This window comes from Toxorhynchites rutilus, chromosome 3 (assembly GCF_029784135.1).
Source record: "Toxorhynchites rutilus septentrionalis strain SRP chromosome 3, ASM2978413v1, whole genome shotgun sequence".
NCBI classification, from domain to species: Eukaryota; Metazoa; Arthropoda; class Insecta; order Diptera; family Culicidae; genus Toxorhynchites; species Toxorhynchites rutilus.
In genome coordinates, this window is record NC_073746.1 from 132,433,364 (window position 1) to 132,453,484 (window position 20,121).

A 20,121-nucleotide genomic window follows, 5' to 3' on the forward strand; every position below is an offset into this window, starting at 1 on the left:
CTCTGCCAGGTAAATTAAAACCCCAGAACGAAATATTATGATGAAAGAACTGAACTTAAGCAAGCTTCACATAGCGCAGACTCAAGGTGTTCTTCATACTGGACTTACAGTCAAGCTTAGATCACCGCTCTCCGGTAACTCTACTAGTTGACACTCTCTGAATTTAGCAGAATACTGGTTTCGTGAAGGCCTGTGAAGGATCAAGCTCACATTCTTAATCATGTGATAGAGTTTTTGAAGAGTGATTTTAGAGTGCAGAATTTTTAAAAACATAATTCAATATTAATTTACACAAAACTAGCTGACCCGCCAAACTTCGTTCCGCCCAAAATTTGTTTTTGTTATCAATACCTTGAAACATTCACGTTTTCTTACTAAGCGCAAGTTCATGAGTCCAATCGCAGAACTGTTCATTGATTGATCTTCTAATCAATCCCGTTGAATTTACCTTTTACTAAAAAAATCCTAGTACTTCTACCAAAACTCATCATTCTAATATAAGATTATTTTCAGACAGAATTCTCGTTCAAGATTTTTCAACCACTTGCAAATAACAGATTTATCCGTTACATGGAATAAATGTTTGATACAGAAAATATGATAGAATAAAGACAGACCCCTCCCCTGTTCTCCCCTTAGAAAGGGGGGAGGAATGTACATTCACCATAGAAACGTTTCGTGCCCCCTAAAATCTTTACATTCCAAATTTGGCTCCATTTGCTTGATTAGTTTTCGAGTTATGCAGAAAATTGTTTTTCACTTGTATGACAACCCACCCTGAGAGAGGGGGAGGAGTGTCGAACCATCATAGAAACATTTATTGCAGACCAATGCCAAATTTGGTTTCGTTTGCTTGATTAATTCTCGAGTAATGCAGAAATTTGTGTATCATTTGTATGGCAGACCCCACCCCAAGAGAGGGGGAGGAGTATCTAACCACCATAAAAACATTTATTGCCCCCTAAAACCCTCACATGTCAAATTTGATTTCGTTTGCTTGAATAATTCTCGAGTAATGTAGAAATTTGAGTTTCATTTGTATGGCAGCCCCCACCCCCCTAAGAGAAGGGGGAGGAGGATCTAAGTACCGTAAAAACATTTATTGCACCCAAAAATCTTCACATGCCAAATTTGATTTCGTTTGCTTGATTAATTCTCGAGTAATGCAAAAATTTGAGTTTCATTTGTATGGCAGTCCCCCCTTAGAGAGAGGGGTGAAGTTTCTAACCACCATAGAAACATTTATTGCACCCTAAAACCTCCATATACCTAATTTGGTTTCATTTGCTTGATTGATCCTCGAGTAATGCAGAAATTTCTGTTTCATTCGTATGGCATCGTCCAATTTTCATATCGATCGGTTCAGTAGTTTCCGTGTCTATAAGAATCAGACAGACAGAAATCCATTTATATATATATATATATATATATATATATATATATATATATATATATATATATATATATATATATATATATATATATATATATATATATATATATATATATAGATATGCATCATGGTTACTCATGCTACTCTGCACGATTTGTTCTAGCCACGAGGAATATACAGCCATTCCATGCAAAACCGATATAGTGGTTTTCGGATTTTCGTCAAAAGTGGTTATTGATGTATATATATACAGCCATTCCATGCCAAACCGATATAGTGGTTCTCAGATTTTCGTCAAAAGTGGTAGTTTTGTTCTTCATCGCAAAGTATGAGACCCGTATTTTTTTATTTTTTTTGTTAGGGTGACCATTTCCATTTTAGGGTGGTCCAAAAAATATTTTTTCGCATTTTTTCCAAAAATGACTTTTTTGAAAAATTCATAATTTTTGAACTACTAGGCCGATTCAAAAGCTCCACATATCAAATTAAAGCAAACTGATCTTTTTTGAAAAAACACTATACCTGCAGAAAATTTGAATTCTGCTCAAAAATTTATTACTTTTGAACTACTGGACCGATTCAGATTATCGACATATCAAATTAAAGCCTACTGATTGGATTTTTTTTGAAAAAAATAACACATTTGCCAATTAAATGGATTATAATCACATACATCCAGTCTAGTCGCATAGAAATGTTGAACGAAAACTGAAAACATGTTAACTTTGAAGAATCATAACTTAAAAATGAAAAATAACACCTCTCTGGTATTCGCATATATTATGTGAAACAACCTCAGCTTCCAGAAAAAATATGAAAAGATATGGCGCCCTTGGTCCCGAAACGATGTAAGCTATAAGAACAATCAATAATTACGAAAACAAAATCCATTTTTATTCAGAGTGTAATATTTTATCAAACAAGACTAGGTCATTGGCTTTAATTTGATATGTCGATCATCTGAATCGGTCCAGTAGATCAAAAGTTATAATTTTTTGTAGTGGAAAAAATGGGAAAAAAATGATTTTTCGGACCATCGGCTAACTTTGAAAAATCATAACTGAAAAACGAAAAAAAAGCTTCCCTGGTTTCGAGATATGTTGTGTGAAAAATCCTCAGCTTTCCAGAAAAAATATAAAAAACAATCAATAATAACGGGAGCAGAATTCAAATTTTCTGCAGGTATAGTATTTTTTCAAAAAAAAAACAGGGTGGCTTTGATTCGATATGTAGTAGTTCAAAAGTTATGAATTTTTGAAAAAAAGTCATTTTTGGAAAAAAATCGAACAAATGGTTTTTTTGGACCACCCTAAAATGGAAATGGTCACCCTAACAAAAAAATTGAAAAATATGGGTTTCATAATTTGCGATAAAGAACAAAACTACCACTTTTGACGAAAAACCTGAGAACCACTATATCGGTTTGGCACGGAATGACTGTATATATATATTTATGTTTTATTTTGTGACTGTCAGTCCCAGTCAGTTAGCGCTTACCTACCAAAAAGCTTAATGTCGACCCCTAGGGACCAACGCGGAGCTCAACGAGTTAATAACCTGAAAATTTATACAAAATATGCATCATGGTTACTCATGCTACTCATCTACAGTGACTAAAATAAATAAATAAATAACAATCTGCACTATCTGTTCTAGCTACAAGGAATATACCGAAGTAGCAAAATTGAATCCATAATTCAGAATAACCTAACGCACCATGTTCATTCAATATTTAACACGACACTTATTTCTTCGACTAAAGACGGACCCTTCGTTCTGGCAAGCTATCATAAAGAATTCTAATATTTTTAGGATTGAATTGATATCACGTCCTTTACAAGCTTCGAAACAATTGTGTTTGCTCTAGGCGTAAGCACCAAAACTATGGAAGCGCCGTTAATTCCCACTCAATGTCCCTGCCATACTAATAAAAATTGATTTCATAATATACAGAGTGTCACCGTAAAAGTGACACACTTTTTCAAGCTATGAAAGTAAAACAGATAAACATTTCTGAGGGGTATTTACACTCTTAAAAAAAGGTATATATGACGATTTTTTTGGTAAATACTATCAATTATTAGTCATTTTTACCGGACGAATTATTCGTAATAATAAAAATGGTAAACAAATGTCAAACCGAATGGTGGGATGAGCGAGTATGGCGAGACAGTTATAGCTGGCAGTATTACTAATATTCATTTTGGAATCTGGAATCCTTCTCTGAAAAAAATGAAATCTGAGGAATAAATAAGAAAAAACAGCATATCTCTCTTCAGTATTTTTTATTTCCGACATTTCATGCCATCTTTCAATGACACAGAATTTTATATTTAATCATTTTATTCATCTTCTTGCATAACACTGCCGTAATATTTAGAAATTAGATGGTTTCAAAAAACCACTCCGTTATTTCATTACGGTATATTTATGAGGGTCGAACCGCTCTGCTTTCGTCCGAACCTGACGCTCAGGGATCGCTGTATCTCCAGGTTCAATATGACATAAACGAGTCCATCGTTTGCAAACTTATTTTGATCCGTAATTTAGATTCCTTGTAGCTTCTCTCCCATCGATATGAACAAGCCCGAGAGTAATGGTGATTTCGACCAATCCCAGTTAGTGTACAGTCATTTAAAATACTTCTGTTGTCCGCACCTTCAAACGTTCTTCCGTCTTTTTCGCTGTCTTCGTCCATATGTTGTACCCATGATTCGATACCAATGCTACCACATTTTAGTGGCAGAAATATTATTAGGAAAAGGTTGAAAGATCTCCCAGCGAATATCGCCCATGCTAGACGATGGTCCTGGAATTACATCACCGATGCTCTTCACCTATGGTTAACTTCGCTGGTTGCAATCCAAAGCTTTCATGACCCGGTTCATGGTGGTTTCCATTTACTTCATCCGCTCGCATTATTCGCGATCATCGTTTCGTATCGCCGATAGCTTTACACTCTTAGGTGTGCTTAATCCTTCGTCGTCACCATTTTCAGAGGTGGATAGGTGGCCTTTTTCACGCTTGATACCGCAAATGTCATTCACACTGCATCCCAAATCGCACCGTCTCTTTTCCGTTCCTGCATAGTCCGATCCACTCGATGGAACCTTATCGAACGTTTCCGTTCATTTCTTCACGGTTACCAAAAATGAGAAGAAAATTTACGGTCGTCGCGATCCGCTTCCAATAAGCCTAGCACGGTCGTCTCGATCCGGTTCCAATTAAACATAGCCCGGTCGTCTCAATCCATTTCCATCAAATCTAGCGCGGTCGTCACGATCCGCTTCCAATTCAAATTAGCGCGGTGACGCACAGTGGTCCCTGAGTCCCTGAGAATAAAAAATCCTACAATCCATTATTCTAGGATGTTCAAGGCATCTAGGATTACATGTTTCATCCCATTCCGCGCGCGTATCATTGCTCTGGCCACGCGATAAGATACCAGTTTCGCATGCTCGCCGGTGCCGCTATTTCGCGTGTGTTTTTCTAACATGTAGTAGTAGTAAAATTATGTTTTGCCTGAAGGGCCCGTCAGCTTTAATATATAAATTATTGTTCTATGACCAACATAGATTATTCATTTGGAAGGTATTCTAACCATTTATACATCTCTTCGCAATAGGAGATATAGAGTTAATTAAATGAAAAGAAAATTTGATATCCTACCTAACTAATCCTAACTTAAACTAAACTAAATTGCCAGATCATTGATGATGCGTTGATCAGATCTTTGGCAAGATTCTCTGAACCTAGCCAGAATTATTATTTTTTTCTCAACCAGCATTTGAAGACCAGCCAGACGATGGATCTCAGTGTTTCTAGTTCTTGGAGGACTGTCAAGAATCATCCTAAGTAATTTATTCTGGACAATTTGCAATTTTGCATGATGTATTTTTGTGCATGACTCCCAAACCGGCAAAGCGTTTTCTATCAACGGAAGTATTATTTGCTTGTGTATAGCAAGCTTGTTTTTGAGGGACAATGACGATCTCCTTTTGATCAGTGGATATAAAACTCTCGTGAGGATATTACATTTATTAGTTATTTGGCCACATGGGAACGGAATAGTAGATTGGCATCGATTGTGAGACCCAGGTAAACCACTTCCCTTGACCATTCAATGGGAGTGTTGCTGAGGCTGACATACACATCATTAGGCGGAACAAGCTCATGTGATCGAGAGTGTGGGAACAAACTGGCCGCATTAATACAAATTTTCCAGCTACTGAAATAGCTGGACAAACCATCGAGGCCCTCCTGGAGTCTTCTCTTTAGAGCACGGATCACTCGACCCTTATAGTTGATGGCATTGTCATCGGCGAATAAAGACAGAATACCACCACCTGGAAGGGGAGGAACATCTGATGTAAGGATATTAGGAGTGGGCGATCTCGGATCGATTCTTAGAAGATCGATCTTTTCCATTCAGATTTCCGATTTTTTGGATCGATCTTTTGTGCTTGAGAAAATCGAGAAAATCGATTTTTTGCTTTTGATCTTTTCGATCTTTTTGTAGATTTGTTTTTCAGTACGCATCGATTTTTTTTTTCACCAAAGGCCACATTTTTTTAAACATAATGTCAACATTTGAATTGCTTCTTCTACGATTTACTTCTGTACAAATGCTGATATCTGAGAACTAGCGGCAGCTACTGAGGGGATGAATTGAATCCGATTGCGCATAGGATCACTGAACCTGATGTTGGCATCAATTACAGGCAAAAGGTTTTCTAGATCTGGCGCCAAAATGGCGGCTCCGGCTAAATGACATATATTATATATGGCACGATTGGCTTTAATGGGATCATTGTCAGCTGGGTTCTGGGCGGTTGATGAAATTCTAATAATACTTTTTCAATTAATTTCTCAAACAAAACGATTACCTGATGGCACAAGATGAATGCCCTGTGGGCCACATGCTAAGAAAAAAAACAAAATGCTTTTAATATTTGACTAGAAATATGAAATGTGTATTACCTGTTCAAAGAAATGACAGCATTCATATAGAATAAGCAAAAAAAGCTTTTAATTTTTCAAAAATCGATTCGACAAAGATCGATCCAGCAAAGATTGATTCTTTGGTACCGATTTAATCAGTGGATCGATCCCCACGCCGTTTGGAAAATCGATTCGATAAGATCGATCTTCTTATGAAGATCGCCTAATCCTAAAGGATGTTATGCAGGATAGGCCTTAGAACGCTACCCTGAGGAACACCCGCATCTACTCTGAACGTATCAGAATGAGAAGTCTTCAGAAAGACCCTGAAAGATCTGCCCGCTAAGTAACTACTGACGATCTTCACAAGGAAGATCGGAAAGTTGTATCTATGAAGCTTGGACACAAGGCCATCATGCCAGACATTATCGAACGCCTTCTCGACGTCAACGCGGATATGCCATCGCGGATATTTTTGAAATGCTCTTGTTCCGCCTAAATAATGATGTTAGTTACCCGTGCAAGCTGATGTGCAGATGGGTGACCTTTTCTGAATCCAAATTGTTCCTGAAGGATGATATCATTTTGGTTCGAGAACTCCAGTAAACGACTGACAATCATCTTTTCGAATATTTTCGAGATGGAGGTTAACAGACTGATTGGGCGATAGCTTTTGGCATTGATGGGATCTTTGCCATGCTTGAGAATTGGAATAACTTTAGCTGACTTCCATTGAGAAGGGAAGTAGCCAAGTTCCAAGCACTTATTGAAGACTGCTGTCAAGTCATTAAAGAAGTCAACACACAAGTTTTTCAACTCCAGATTGATCACTCCATCGTTTCCAGCAGCCTTCATGATTTTAGTAGATTTTATGGCCGCTATCACCTCATCAGCTGATATTTTTGAATCCTCTGTCCTCTACTATTACAGGCTCGTGTGGACTGATCATGGTGCGACCAAGATTGTGAGAGTTCACGAAGTGCTGACCTATGACATTAGCTTTTTCAACAGGAGTAATGAGTAGGAAAGAATTCGAATACTGATTAGGAGAGGAAAGTGGAGGGATGGGTCTCAGCTTATTTTTGCTAGTTTCCAGAAAGGCTTTGCACAGTCTGGGAGCGAGCGTAATGATCTAAAGATTTTCTATTTCTGAGATCCATCATTCTGGCATGGATGATCTTTTTGAGACGATTACAATTTGTCTTCAAATGAGGGAGGCCCGTACGCTGGTACTGTCTTCTAATGGTATTACGGAGTCTGGCAAGCTCTTTGGTTGTACTGTCTAGGTTCAGAGAATTACTCACCAGTTGAGGTGTTGGTACATGTTGATCACGAGACCGGGTTATCGCATCATCAATCTGTTGCAGACACTGATCGATGTCATCTATTGTCTCCGGCATTGCAGCATAATTAACGAAGGAGTCGACACACTATTGAAACCTCGCCCAGTTGACACGGTGGTAGTTGCGTCGGTAAAAGTGGTGTGAACCCACTTCGGCCACCACAGGATAGTGGTCAGAACTGAGCTCCTGATAGACGACAGGATCAGAGATGTTCATCATGTTGGTAATGAAAATATCGATGATAGCGTGAACACCAGACCTGGTATTTAACCTGGTGGGTGTATCTGGGCTCAGGATCGTATAGAGCTTCCTCAAGTCCTTGCTGGATAATAGAACCGTTGACGTTACGCCGGATGTTGCCCCAGGCCTGGTGCTTTGCGTTGAGATCGCCAGCAATGATGTACTGACCTCGCCGCCTAGTCAGTTTGATGATGTCTTGATGCAGAGCTTCCGCCGACTCGTCGCTATGAGTGGAATGTTTGGAGCAGTAAGCTGCTATGATGGTGTTTGGGTGGGCGGTAGAATCCACTTCGACACCGATGGCCTCGATCATCTTGAGCTGAAAGCTTGGCAACAGGCGACATCCAATATTGCCTCGCAGCGCGATGGCCACTCCACCACCTCCAGAATGGATCCGATCAAGTCGAACGAGGCGAAAATCGGGGATGTAAATATTCAGGTCCGGCTTGAGATGCGTCTCTGTGATGATGGCAATGTCAATTCTCTTTTTATTAAGGAAATCAGTAAGTTCAATATATTTGTTCCTTACAGAACAAGCATTCCAATTTAGGATCTTGAGAGTGTCTTCAGGGTCCATATTTGTTCATGAAATTTGGCAGCACTCTAATTGCAGCGTCAATTTTATCTTCCTTGGAACGGCAAATGCGCAGCTCTCTGTACATATCCCGGACGAAAACCATCATTTGGTCAGGTGTAAATAGAGAGTCATCATTCGACGGAAGGGCTGTGGTGGCGTTGGTACTTGGCGAACCCCAAAATAAAGTTGGATTTAACTGCACTGGCTGGGCAGCAGCTGCTGCTGTGAGTCATGATTGAACGGAAGTGGATCGTTGATGGATATCGTGTCCATGATTCAGAGGGAGTGGCATCGATTTGGTACGTTGTGTAAAATCTCAAATTATGTTGCCAAATACTCATTATTCGTGATGTTGTTTTTTAATAAGTATACCTATCTAATCATGTTATTTGTGATGTTTTTTCAATAAGTATACCTATCTAATTATGTTGCCAAGTATTTGTACTACGCTATTTCAAATAATATTTTGATCTCTAGTATTGATTTCGATCGTTCATTTAAAAACTACACATTATTAAATAAAAAATATTGCACTTTTCCCCTTCGCATCACCTCTTATTTTAGTTTTTTGGTTAAACCGAGTTGAAAAATCTCTCTCTCTCTGCGTATCCAAAAACATACATTTCGATACCAAACCCGATAAAAATTGAAAATTTTGAACGTATCGATCCGCGATCCACCTTCAACCTTGTGCACTCATCACGAGACACTTCCTTTCCTTAATAATCGCGGTAAATCGGACATCACTTTCATTTATCCACTAACCTGTGGGAGTCACATAATCCATAAACTAAACAAGCAAATTAAACTACAAAAACTAGAAGTGGGTTATATCTATGATGTAACCGCAGGTGAACGTAGGACTACCGTTGACTTAGCAATAAATAAATAACACGTATATAGTTCTGAGACATTTTATCTATTGAATATAATGATTTCAACACCACCTCGGTTAGCTGGAAATGAATTATTAACGCTCAAAGGAAGAATCGATTTCTCCTCGAAAATACCCAGCACTAATAATACCCCTTATTTCGTATTCTTCACTGTCAAATCCACAGTCAATGGCACCCATCGGTATCAAATTATCATCGATTTCTCGATTTTCGCTATATCGGCGATCGAAACACGCCGACCACGATATTGATTTGTCAGCGATTTGATGCCCCTTGCTTCCCAGTGTGAAAGAAGTCAAAATTTCATTCAATAATTTATTGCCATCCGGGAAGCAAAGAGCGATAAAATTCGGTATCCTTTTCGAAGCGGGAATATGCGTCTATGCTATACTCTTTATGTGTTAAGTTTCTTCCAGTCGCTGGTTGGGTTGAACCGCGACGAAATCCAATTGCTGATCCTAGCACAACTGACCAATATACATACTCGCTAACGCGTGCGCGCAACGTATTAGCTCTTTGTAATCTAATCCCCCGCTCGGTCGGTGGCTCGGCAGCGTACTCATATTGTCGCTTTACAGTTGGTGGAAGGAAATTTGAACGAATGCTAATAGCTGACAGCAGCTAGCGGCGACACGCTAAATGCTCCTTTCAGTTCGGCTAGAGAAATGAAATGGGACTGGTAGAGAACAGCATAATGCATAGGTCTGTGAGTGTGACCTTCGCCATATCACATCGCCATAACGATTAAATGGATTTTTAAGTTTCTGTTATATGGATTCGGGTAATTTCAATAACCCTTTTTTTCAAAACTGAAATAACACAAATCCGCATATAAGCTAGCGCCCGCTCGGAAATCCATTCGTTTGTATTGCGATGTGAGATGCGGAAGGTCACGCTCACGCGCCTATGCATTTTGCTTTTCTCACTCAATTTCGTTTCGTTTCTGCAGCCGAACGATCGGATCATTTAGTGAAAATCGAGGTATCGATGATAATTCGTTACCGTTGGGTGCCGTTGACTGTAGACTTGATAGTGAAGAATACGAAATGTTTGATATGGTGTAATGGATACTATTTCACCATATTGAAGGAATCACATTTATGAAAGCAGCGTTATAAAATTATTTGTTTACGAATACCGTAATCGATCGTCGTTTCCAATTGTTAGGATGGGGGTATTATTCTTGCTGTGTAATTCCGAGGAAGAATCCATTCCTTCTCAAGCGTGCATAATTCTGCTTCGGATCAACGATGATTCCAGTTGTGGGGGCTTGGAGGGGGGGGGGGGGTATTATTTGCGTTGGGTATTTCCGAGGAGGAATCGATTTCTCCTTTGAGCGTTAATAATTCTTTTCCGGCTAAACGAAGTGGTATGATAATCACTTTATCCGAAAGATGAAATGTCTAAGAGTTATATGCTTATTACTTATTGATTGCTAAGCCAACGTCAGTCCTACGTCCACTTTGCGGTCATATCACAGATATAACCCACTTCTAATTTTCTAATCTGTTTTTAAGCTATTGAAACAAGTTTTCGGGTCAATAATTAACAATCATACAACAATTGGAAATTCTGTCTTTCGAATGAAATGATTATCACTCCCTTCAGCTGGCAAAAAGGTATTAACGTTCAAAACCTTGCACTCCACGCGTCACGCTCTCGTTTTCGAAACTTTGAGCTCACACCCCGGTGCAGAAATAAAAGACGTAGTCCTACGACAAAAAAAGAATCTCAAAAATCTAAACTAATATTTATGCTTCGCAAACCCGGAATAAAAAACATATTCAGAAGATGATTATAAATCCGGACGGATCGAACGATGTTTTCGTTTCGATAAATTCGTTATTGAAGGAGTTGCATAAGAGTATGTTATAAGCCCTGGAAAGAATGGAGCATGGATGCCCGATGCTTGATGTTTAAGATTCTAATAAAATACCAATGAAATTATAAAAAATACAAATTACAAAAACTAATAACTAATTTCTCGCAAAAGTGTCCGGAATTCAAATCATGATTTGATGTAATCAGAAGACACGGCACAATGAAGAAATTTACAAATTTTGAACAAATATAACATGATTTCATGGAACTTTGTAATTCATAACTTACAGTCGCAAAATTTAGTGTACAAATGCTACTTGACGATACTTTCCATTTATTTGGTATAAATATTTTGAATACATTGAATCATTTGATGCACATTTATTACTCACACATTGACCTAGCTGTATGTGCAATAAAATTCCGAGAAAAGTTTCCTGCTAATTGTTTATTCCTAAAAATTGCAAACAATCTCTATTCTAGGCTCAGCAAAATTGAGTGTACACCTTAAATTTTTCCGAACAAAATAGTCTTGTAAGTAAGTTTCTTTGCGAATTAGCGTACTTTTTTCATCAGTGATTGGTGTCAACACTTAACCATTGCTTAGGCAGTATTGGTTTTTATTTCTTATTGATATTAGCATTATTTTTTTAACAAAATGGCAAGTTAGAGAAAAGAAATAGATATTGTTACACGTACAATAATAATAAATATGATCTGCCGCAGGCATCCCAAAAGTACTGCATTTTCATAACAGTCGGTATGAAATTGAATCGACAGTCTCTGTGAGCACGCTACACTCGTATACAAGCGACAAAGCATGAATGCATAAAGTAATACTATACAGCAACAGTCGGTGTTTCGTCGAATTTAACTAATTTGTCGTGCCCGACCGTAGTGAGCCGGGGAGACTGTTCGTTTCCGATTTTTTCGTGTCTGCTATTCCGTTCGCTCTGTCGCCGTAACAGTCGCTGACGAAGCGATGAATCTCATCGGTTTACCCGGGTTACTGTCACACGTGACTGTCGCCAGAAAAATGTCATGATATTTTTCTGGCGATCGTAATGCTAGCCTGTATCTTATGCGTTTGTGCTTCTTCACCAGTACGCTTTGAGATGTGTATCGGACATATGGCTGTGATCACTAGTTGCGTGCACACATAGGAAGCCGAGTTAATTTCATATCGACTGTAATAAGAATGCTTTACTGTTGGGATGCCTGAATCCAGATACACAAATGATCAACAATTCATATGAGAAAAACACGCACAGCTTAATAATTCTAGGCGAGAGTTTCTTCGATAATATATTGGTGACGTCGGAAATACTCAGTGTTGGGAGTGTTTAGATTTATCCTCCAAGTTGGAAACTAATGCAGGGCGAACTCGATTTATTTATTACAATAATCAACAGGCAGAATCTATGCCCTAATGACATTTAAATGGGTTAATATTCTCTTAAAATTACATTTAATAGCTACCCTACATTAATTGAAATCAAAGCCCTCTGCAACTCTGTTGAACATTCTGAGCAGACCGGATATACTACCGTAGGTCGCGTAATTTGTTCACCGGACCGGTATACGCAGCAAATTTTGGTTCCGCAGACTTCTTGGAGGCACCTGTAGTTGGAATGAACGGAGCAACGCCGGACACTCTGTTTTCGACGTCAGGACATCAGACACTAGCATAGCACGGGCGACATTGCGGCGAACAGCTAAGGTGTCTAAATTGATTAGAAGGCATCTACTATCATAGCTGGGTAGCCGAAAAGGATCCCTCCACGGCAAGCGTCGAAGAGAAAAGCGCACAAACCTGCGCTGTACAGCTTCAATTCTGTCGACACCATTTTGGTAGTAAGGACTCCAAACTTGACAGCCGTACTCAAGAGTCGAACGTACCAGCGAGCAGTACAAAGACTTCAAGCAATATATGTCATTGAAATCTTTACCGATTCGAAACAAAAAGCCCAGACTTCTGGAAGCTTTGCCCACAATATATGAAATGTGCTGCTGGAACGATAGTTTGCTGTCTAGAAGTACCCCTAGATCTTTGATACAGTTGGTTCTCTCGATGGAAGTATCCAAGAGTTTATAATCGAACAAGATCGGTTCCTTTTTTCTTGAATAGGTGATAATAGCACATTTACTTGTGTTCACCATCATGCAATTAGCAATACACCATTCGGCAAAACTATCCAGCTGTTGTTGAAGTAGGCAGGCATCGGCAGTCCAGTTGATTATAAAATAAATTTTCATATCGTCGGCGAATGACAAGCGCGGAAGGTTCAGCTTAAAATTGACGTCATTGAAGTACAAGAGGAAAATCAACGGCCCCAGGTGGCTGCCTTGAGGAATCCCAGATGGCGCGTCGAATTTGCGCGAGAAATGATCACCAATTTTTACTGCTAGCTGGCGACCGATTAGGTATGACCGCAGCCAACTGATTATTCTGCCGCCAAACCCCAAATTCTCCATTTTAGAAATCGCAATTTCGTGATTAATGCTGTCAAACGCTGCTGTCAGGTCGAAATATATCGCATCTGTTTGTTTGGCGCTATTGAAACCTTCCGTTATATAAGCCGTGAAAGTCAACAGATTGGTTACAGTAGATCTCTTAGGCATAAATCCATGTTGGTCTTCTACAATGTAATGCTGGCACAAACTAAAGATCGGTTCCAAGACAACAAGCTCAAGCAGTTTGGCGACCGAGCTTAGTGCGGAAATTCCTCGGTAGTTATCGATTTGAGTCTTGGCACCCTTTTTATGTACAGGAATCAAAAACGCCGACTTCCAGGAAGTTGGAAATTTTCCACTAATCAACGATAAGCGGAAAATGCGACAAAGAGGAATCATCAGATTAGCTGCGCATTTCTTCAATATAATAGACGGAATACCATCAGGACCAACTGAGCAAGACGCCTTGAGTTTGTTCATAGCAGATTGTACCATTGGCTCGTCAACCTCGATATGGGAGCAAGACTGGCCGAGAAAAGGTCTCCAATTTCTTTTCACTGTATATAATCGAATCCTGTATATAATCGAGTCAAAAAAATGTTTTTTTTAATTTGTTTTTCATGCATATAATTTTTGATTATTGAATGTAAAAGAAGAATTTAATATATTTTCCCAGAATCTCTCAGGAGGTGATAGATGATCATATTTCATGGGAAAAACCCTCCTACGCATATGTTCGAATTTTAACAATGACAGAGTTATAGAACTAAACTGGCTCTACACTAAAAAGTACGCTACGTGAGCCAATTATGTTGCTTTCATTTGAAAGATATTTTTTTTAAATCTCTAAAACATTTTCTTGCTAGTTGTACGTTTTTCTCATAATCCAGTGGACCGATATGGCTGATTTTTTTTAGCATGTAAAAATCTTATTATCTGAATTGTTACGTAGCGGTTTTTGAAAATTATGAAAATTGCCAAAATGTCGGCCATTTGATAAAAAAAAATTCAACAAAAATCGTAAGGCCGTGGTTATCAGAGAAGTTATCAATGATGATAATCGATCGAAGCAGATAGGTCCTTTTCGTAGGTCACACAAGAATTCATTTTTGCATGCTGAAAAAAAACTTCTGCTAAATTGGTCCACTAGATTCTGAGATAAACGTACCACCAGCTGAAAAAAATGCACTTAAAGATTCGTACAGCCATGTTACTCTTGAGATGACCCCATAGTTTTTACTGCAGATTTTCAACGAAATGAAATATCAGAGAATCCTTCCGGTACAACATTGCATAAAAACCATTTTTTCGATTTACCAGAGTTGATTCCCCCATTAAACAGATTCCCGAAAAAATCGCAAATGAAACAAGTATAACGAAAATTTTCGCACGTAGAAGATCTCATGGAAATAAATTTGTACATAAAAAAAGGCAATGTTTTTTTTATTAACTTCACACTTTCAAAAAACGCTGAATGTTCAAATCAAAACATCTCTATATGTGGAAAATTCTTCAGATCATGATATAATTATAGTTTTGAATGTCAATGAATCATATATTTCAAAGCAAGAATCAACCAGGCAAACCTAATTCACCAGGTAAAAGTATACCGTCGTATTCTGAAATACAATCGAGTTAGAATTACCCGAACGGATCGCAATTTTGCATTCTGTAATCCGTTCGACGACTCAAGTTCAATCGAGCTATGCATCCTATCCACACTCAACCGTATCAAACATGTGTTAACAGAGTAATAAAATCTTGCATGAACAACATATGTATTAATGTTCTGCAGTTCTGTAGTTCCGTGAAAAGCATTAAATACATTTGCAAGTCCGTGAATGAGGGCAGTAATGTGGCTGTATTTCAAATTCAGTATATCGATATGAATATGAAACACACTTGCAAAACACTTGTTGTTTGTCATATAACAACGAATATATTCACTAAAAATTATCTAAATGGCAGCATAACGTTTACCGGGTCAGCTAGTAATAATGATAATAATACTAAAATGTTACTTTACATTTTTGTTGATAATATTAAGATTACGCGCTAAACATATTTTATTCATAAATAAAATAAAATAAATCATGTCCAAACCTACATTGCTAAGTGCGCAACACTTCCTCCAGCCGCATTCTAATCTGGCCCTACAGTTGCATTCGCGTAACTTTCATTCACACGACTTCCACCCACGACACTTCTCCAAGCACCTCTTTCAACAGATTCTCTTCTGTTGCTCACACTATTTCCCCCGAAAACTTCTCTACATAGAATAGCCGCGTCATCGACAAATTAAATTTTCCCATATCGGAATATGCTGCAGAATTCGCCAGTTATTAATTGTTATTAATTCTTCGCTGCACAGCAGATTAATCTCTTTAGTTTGCGAAAATGAAATGAAATAAAATGACGTTGTACTGGAAAAATATATACACTGGAGTCGCTTTTTACGCGGGGGATACGTGCCGCGTAAACGAAAACCGCGTAAAAAAAAACCGCGTAAATTCCAAAATCCGCGTAAAAAAAAACCGCGTAAATTCCAAAATCCGCGTAAAAAAAAACCGCGTAAATTCCAAAATCCGCGTAAAAAAAAACCGCGTAAATTCCAAAATCCGCGTAAAAAAAAACCGCGTAAATTCCAAAATCCGCGTAAAAAAAAACCGCGTAAATTCCAAAATCCGCGTAAAAAAAGCCGCGTAAAAAAAAACCGCGCAAAAAAAAAACCGCGTAAAAAGCGACTTTAGTGTACTAAGACACCCGACATCATCAGCACGAGGGAAAAAAACCATCAACGACGGTAGCAACGTATAACTATTGCATTCAGAATCTACAAAAACATCACTAATGAGCAAGCGGGTCTGTCGCAGACGAAAGACCAAAATACTCTCACATGGGAATGTATTCGTGTACAGTACACGACAGTAACAATAAATGTCGCATAACATTTCCATTGTGTGACTGTAGTTAAAAATTCAATCGCGTGACTGTCACGGGACAATGGTGGCGACAGTCATGAGATTACTGTCGTGACGCAGTACATTTGGTACCCCTGATCTGCCGTGGAGATACATTGCAGGAAATAGCAGATATTGTCGGAAGAACTTACTTTACAGCAAATAGAATCATAAACATGTGGAAATACGAAGGAACCATGAAAAACTCCCCGAGTAGAAGACACAAACGTATCTTGTCTTCTGATGATGAACGAGTAATGATGCGAACATTGCGAAAGAACCCTATAACAAACATTCCTATATTGACTACCGAAGTGGCCGGCACCATTGGAAGACCTGCCAGCGCAGATACTGTCCGGAGAGCAGTATACAGGAACAATCTGAGAGGTCATATTGAAATATATGAAATATGAAGTAGAAATATGAGAATTTTAATTTTTTTTTTATCACTACATGAGAGTAAAATGGATCAATTTTACGATGAATATGAGTTGCATTTAATTATTTTTAACTCCGAAAAATTCAAGAACAATGCCGCATGAGGTGTATACTTAATTTTGCGATAGACTGTACATGAATGCCTTCTAATTCTATACAGTGACCTAAATCCGTAATCGTACTCCACCACGTAGATCTCTTTTCCCTTCTGTTGAAAGTCTAAAACAAGCTTTCGGAACATTCTATTTAGGTAAAGTTATAGTGTCAGATGAGAGTTAAAATGTTTGCTATCTTTTTTCAGAATAATAGCTTTTATGTCTCTGAAAATAGCGAATTGACGCTGGTTGAAATCTCTACTCGATTTGGAAGGCGTTGGCCAATTTCCGAATTTCATCATTAGTATGGTATCCTTTGTTCATTGCAACTATCATTAGCTGTCTTTGGACTTATCCACGATTTTTTTGGAAAGGAATGCAGCCATTCCATGCCAAACCGATATAGTGGTTCTCAGATTTTCGTCAAAAGCGGTAGTTTTGTTCTTTATCGCAAAGTAGATCCGTATTTTTTTTTGTTAGGGTGACCATTAGGGTTAGGGTGGTTCAAAAAACCATTTTTTCGCATTTTTACCAAAAATGACTTTTTTCAAAAATTCAAAAAAACTTTTGAATTACTAAACCGATTCAGATGATCGACATATCAAATTAAAGCCAATCAGCGGAAAATTTGAATTCTGCTCTCGCTATTATTGATTGTATTCGTTTTTTATTGTTTTCATTGTCTCGGGACCAAATGTGCTATAGTTTTTTAATTTTTTTCTGGAAAGCTGAGAATTCACACAATTCACATAATATATCTCGAAACCAGGAAGGCGTATTTTTTCGTTTTTGAGTTATGATTTTTCAAAGTTACCCGATGGTCCAAAAAATCATTCTCCCCTTTTTTCCCGAAAATGACTTTCTTCAAAAATATATTACTTTTGTACCACTGGACCGATTCAGATGACCGACATATCAAATTAAAGCCTACTAGCTAGTTTTTTTTTTCAAAAAAATGACATATTTGCCAATTAATTGGATTATAATCACATACATCCAGTCTAGTCGCATAGAAATGTTGAACGAAAACTGAAAACATGTTAACTTTGAAAAATCATAACTTAAAAACGAAAAATAACACCTCTCTGGTATTCAAATATTATAATGTGAAAAATCCTCAGCTTTCCAGAAAAAAATATAAAATCCTATAGCGCCTTTGGTCCCGAGACTATGAAAACAATAAAATCCGAATACAATCAATAATAACGAGAGCAGAATTCAAATTTTTTGCAAGTATAGTATTTTTTCAAAAAAAAAACCAGGTGATTGGTTTTAATTTGATATGTCGATCATCTGAATCGGTTTAGTAACGGGTGTTAAATAAAAAATGAGATTTTTTTCAATCACATATAAAAAAAAATTTTTTTTCATCGATTTCAGTATTTTTTTTATCAATAACATAATGTATTTTCTTCAAAAAAAAGTCAGTGAATGTTTGAGTAAGGGCCGTGGTCTGCTGTTCGACGCAACTTTGACGCGATGCTCTCACAAGAATGTTGTACGGCACTTACGTTCATTTTCCGGATACAATTCCGGATTTTTGTGGTCAGTTGCTTCGTGTCCTTGGCCCTCCAATTGTTTTTATATACTAGGGCACTGAGTGAGCCAAAGAAATCCTCTATTGGGCGGCACTGGGGCAAGTTTGTTGGGTTACGATCTTTCGGCACGAACGGTATCTTTTTCTCCTCAAGATACGCCAGCGTCTTCTTGGCGTAATGGGAAGACGCCTTGTCCGGCCAGAAGACGTACTTCCCATCCGCGTGATGCTCGTTCAGGAACGGCAGCAGGATTTTATCGAGGCACTCTTCTCGATAGATTTGTTGGTTGATTGCCAGACCGCTCGGCTTTGAAATGCCCCGGTCGGAAATGGCAATGTACAACATAACCTTTTCTTCAAACTTGTGCTTGAACTTGTATTTCACTTCAGGCGGTGTGGATGACTTGTCGTTGGAGTAGTAATTATCATTTCGTGGAATATGCCTTTTGGACAGCGGAAAATAGCTTTCGTCGTCCAGAACGAAAGACGTCCCGCGGTATTTTTTGGTCATTCACCGACACTGTGATTTAACCGTCTCAATCTGCTCCTCCGTGTACTCCGGCGACCTTGTCTTCTTCCTGCAAACGATTCCTTCCATCTTGAGGGTCCAATGGATCAATACGTAGGAGCAGCCATATTTCCGTCCGGCGTCACGCAGGCTGGTTGCGTCCTTGTTGTCAAACAGCTTCTTTAACGATGTCTTCCTCTGCTTTGTCATTATCGTCACCGGACGACCACTTCCGAACTTCCGCTCTACGTTCAGGGAACCCAGGATACGATATACCGTACTGGTCATTTTCTTCCTTAAAATGTGCCACCGTGAACTTTTTTCCTTGCTGGAAATGCGTTTCGTAGAACCGTACAATGCGTTCGCGGGGCACGTGCTGTTTCGACGCCATATTTGCTTTGACTAAATTCAAACTTGCAAAACCAAACACGCCTACTGTTTCTAGGGAGCCCAAAGAGCAATTTTCTTGGAGAAAGAAAATTTTACGCTCTTTATTTGAGTTACTGAAAGGTGTTGAAAAAATTCTCATTTTTTATTTAACACCCGTTAGTTCAAAAGCTATGAATTTTTGAAAAAAGTCATTTTTGGTAAAAATGCGAAGAAATGGTTTTTTGGACCACCCTAACCCTAATGGTCACTCTAACAATAAAATAAAAAAATACGGGTCTCATAGTTTGCGATAAAGAACAAAACTACCACTTTTGACGAAAATCTGAGAACCATCGGTTTGGCATGGAATGGCTGAATATTTATCAGGTTTTTCATCAAGTGGTTATTAAAATCGTTGTTTCAAGAAATTTTATGGTTTCTAAATTTCCTACACAGATACACAGACAATGACCCAGAGCTAAAGATGTATAAAGTTCGCACATGGTTACATTACAATTACTCAAAAGTTATTGATATTCCTTCACAATC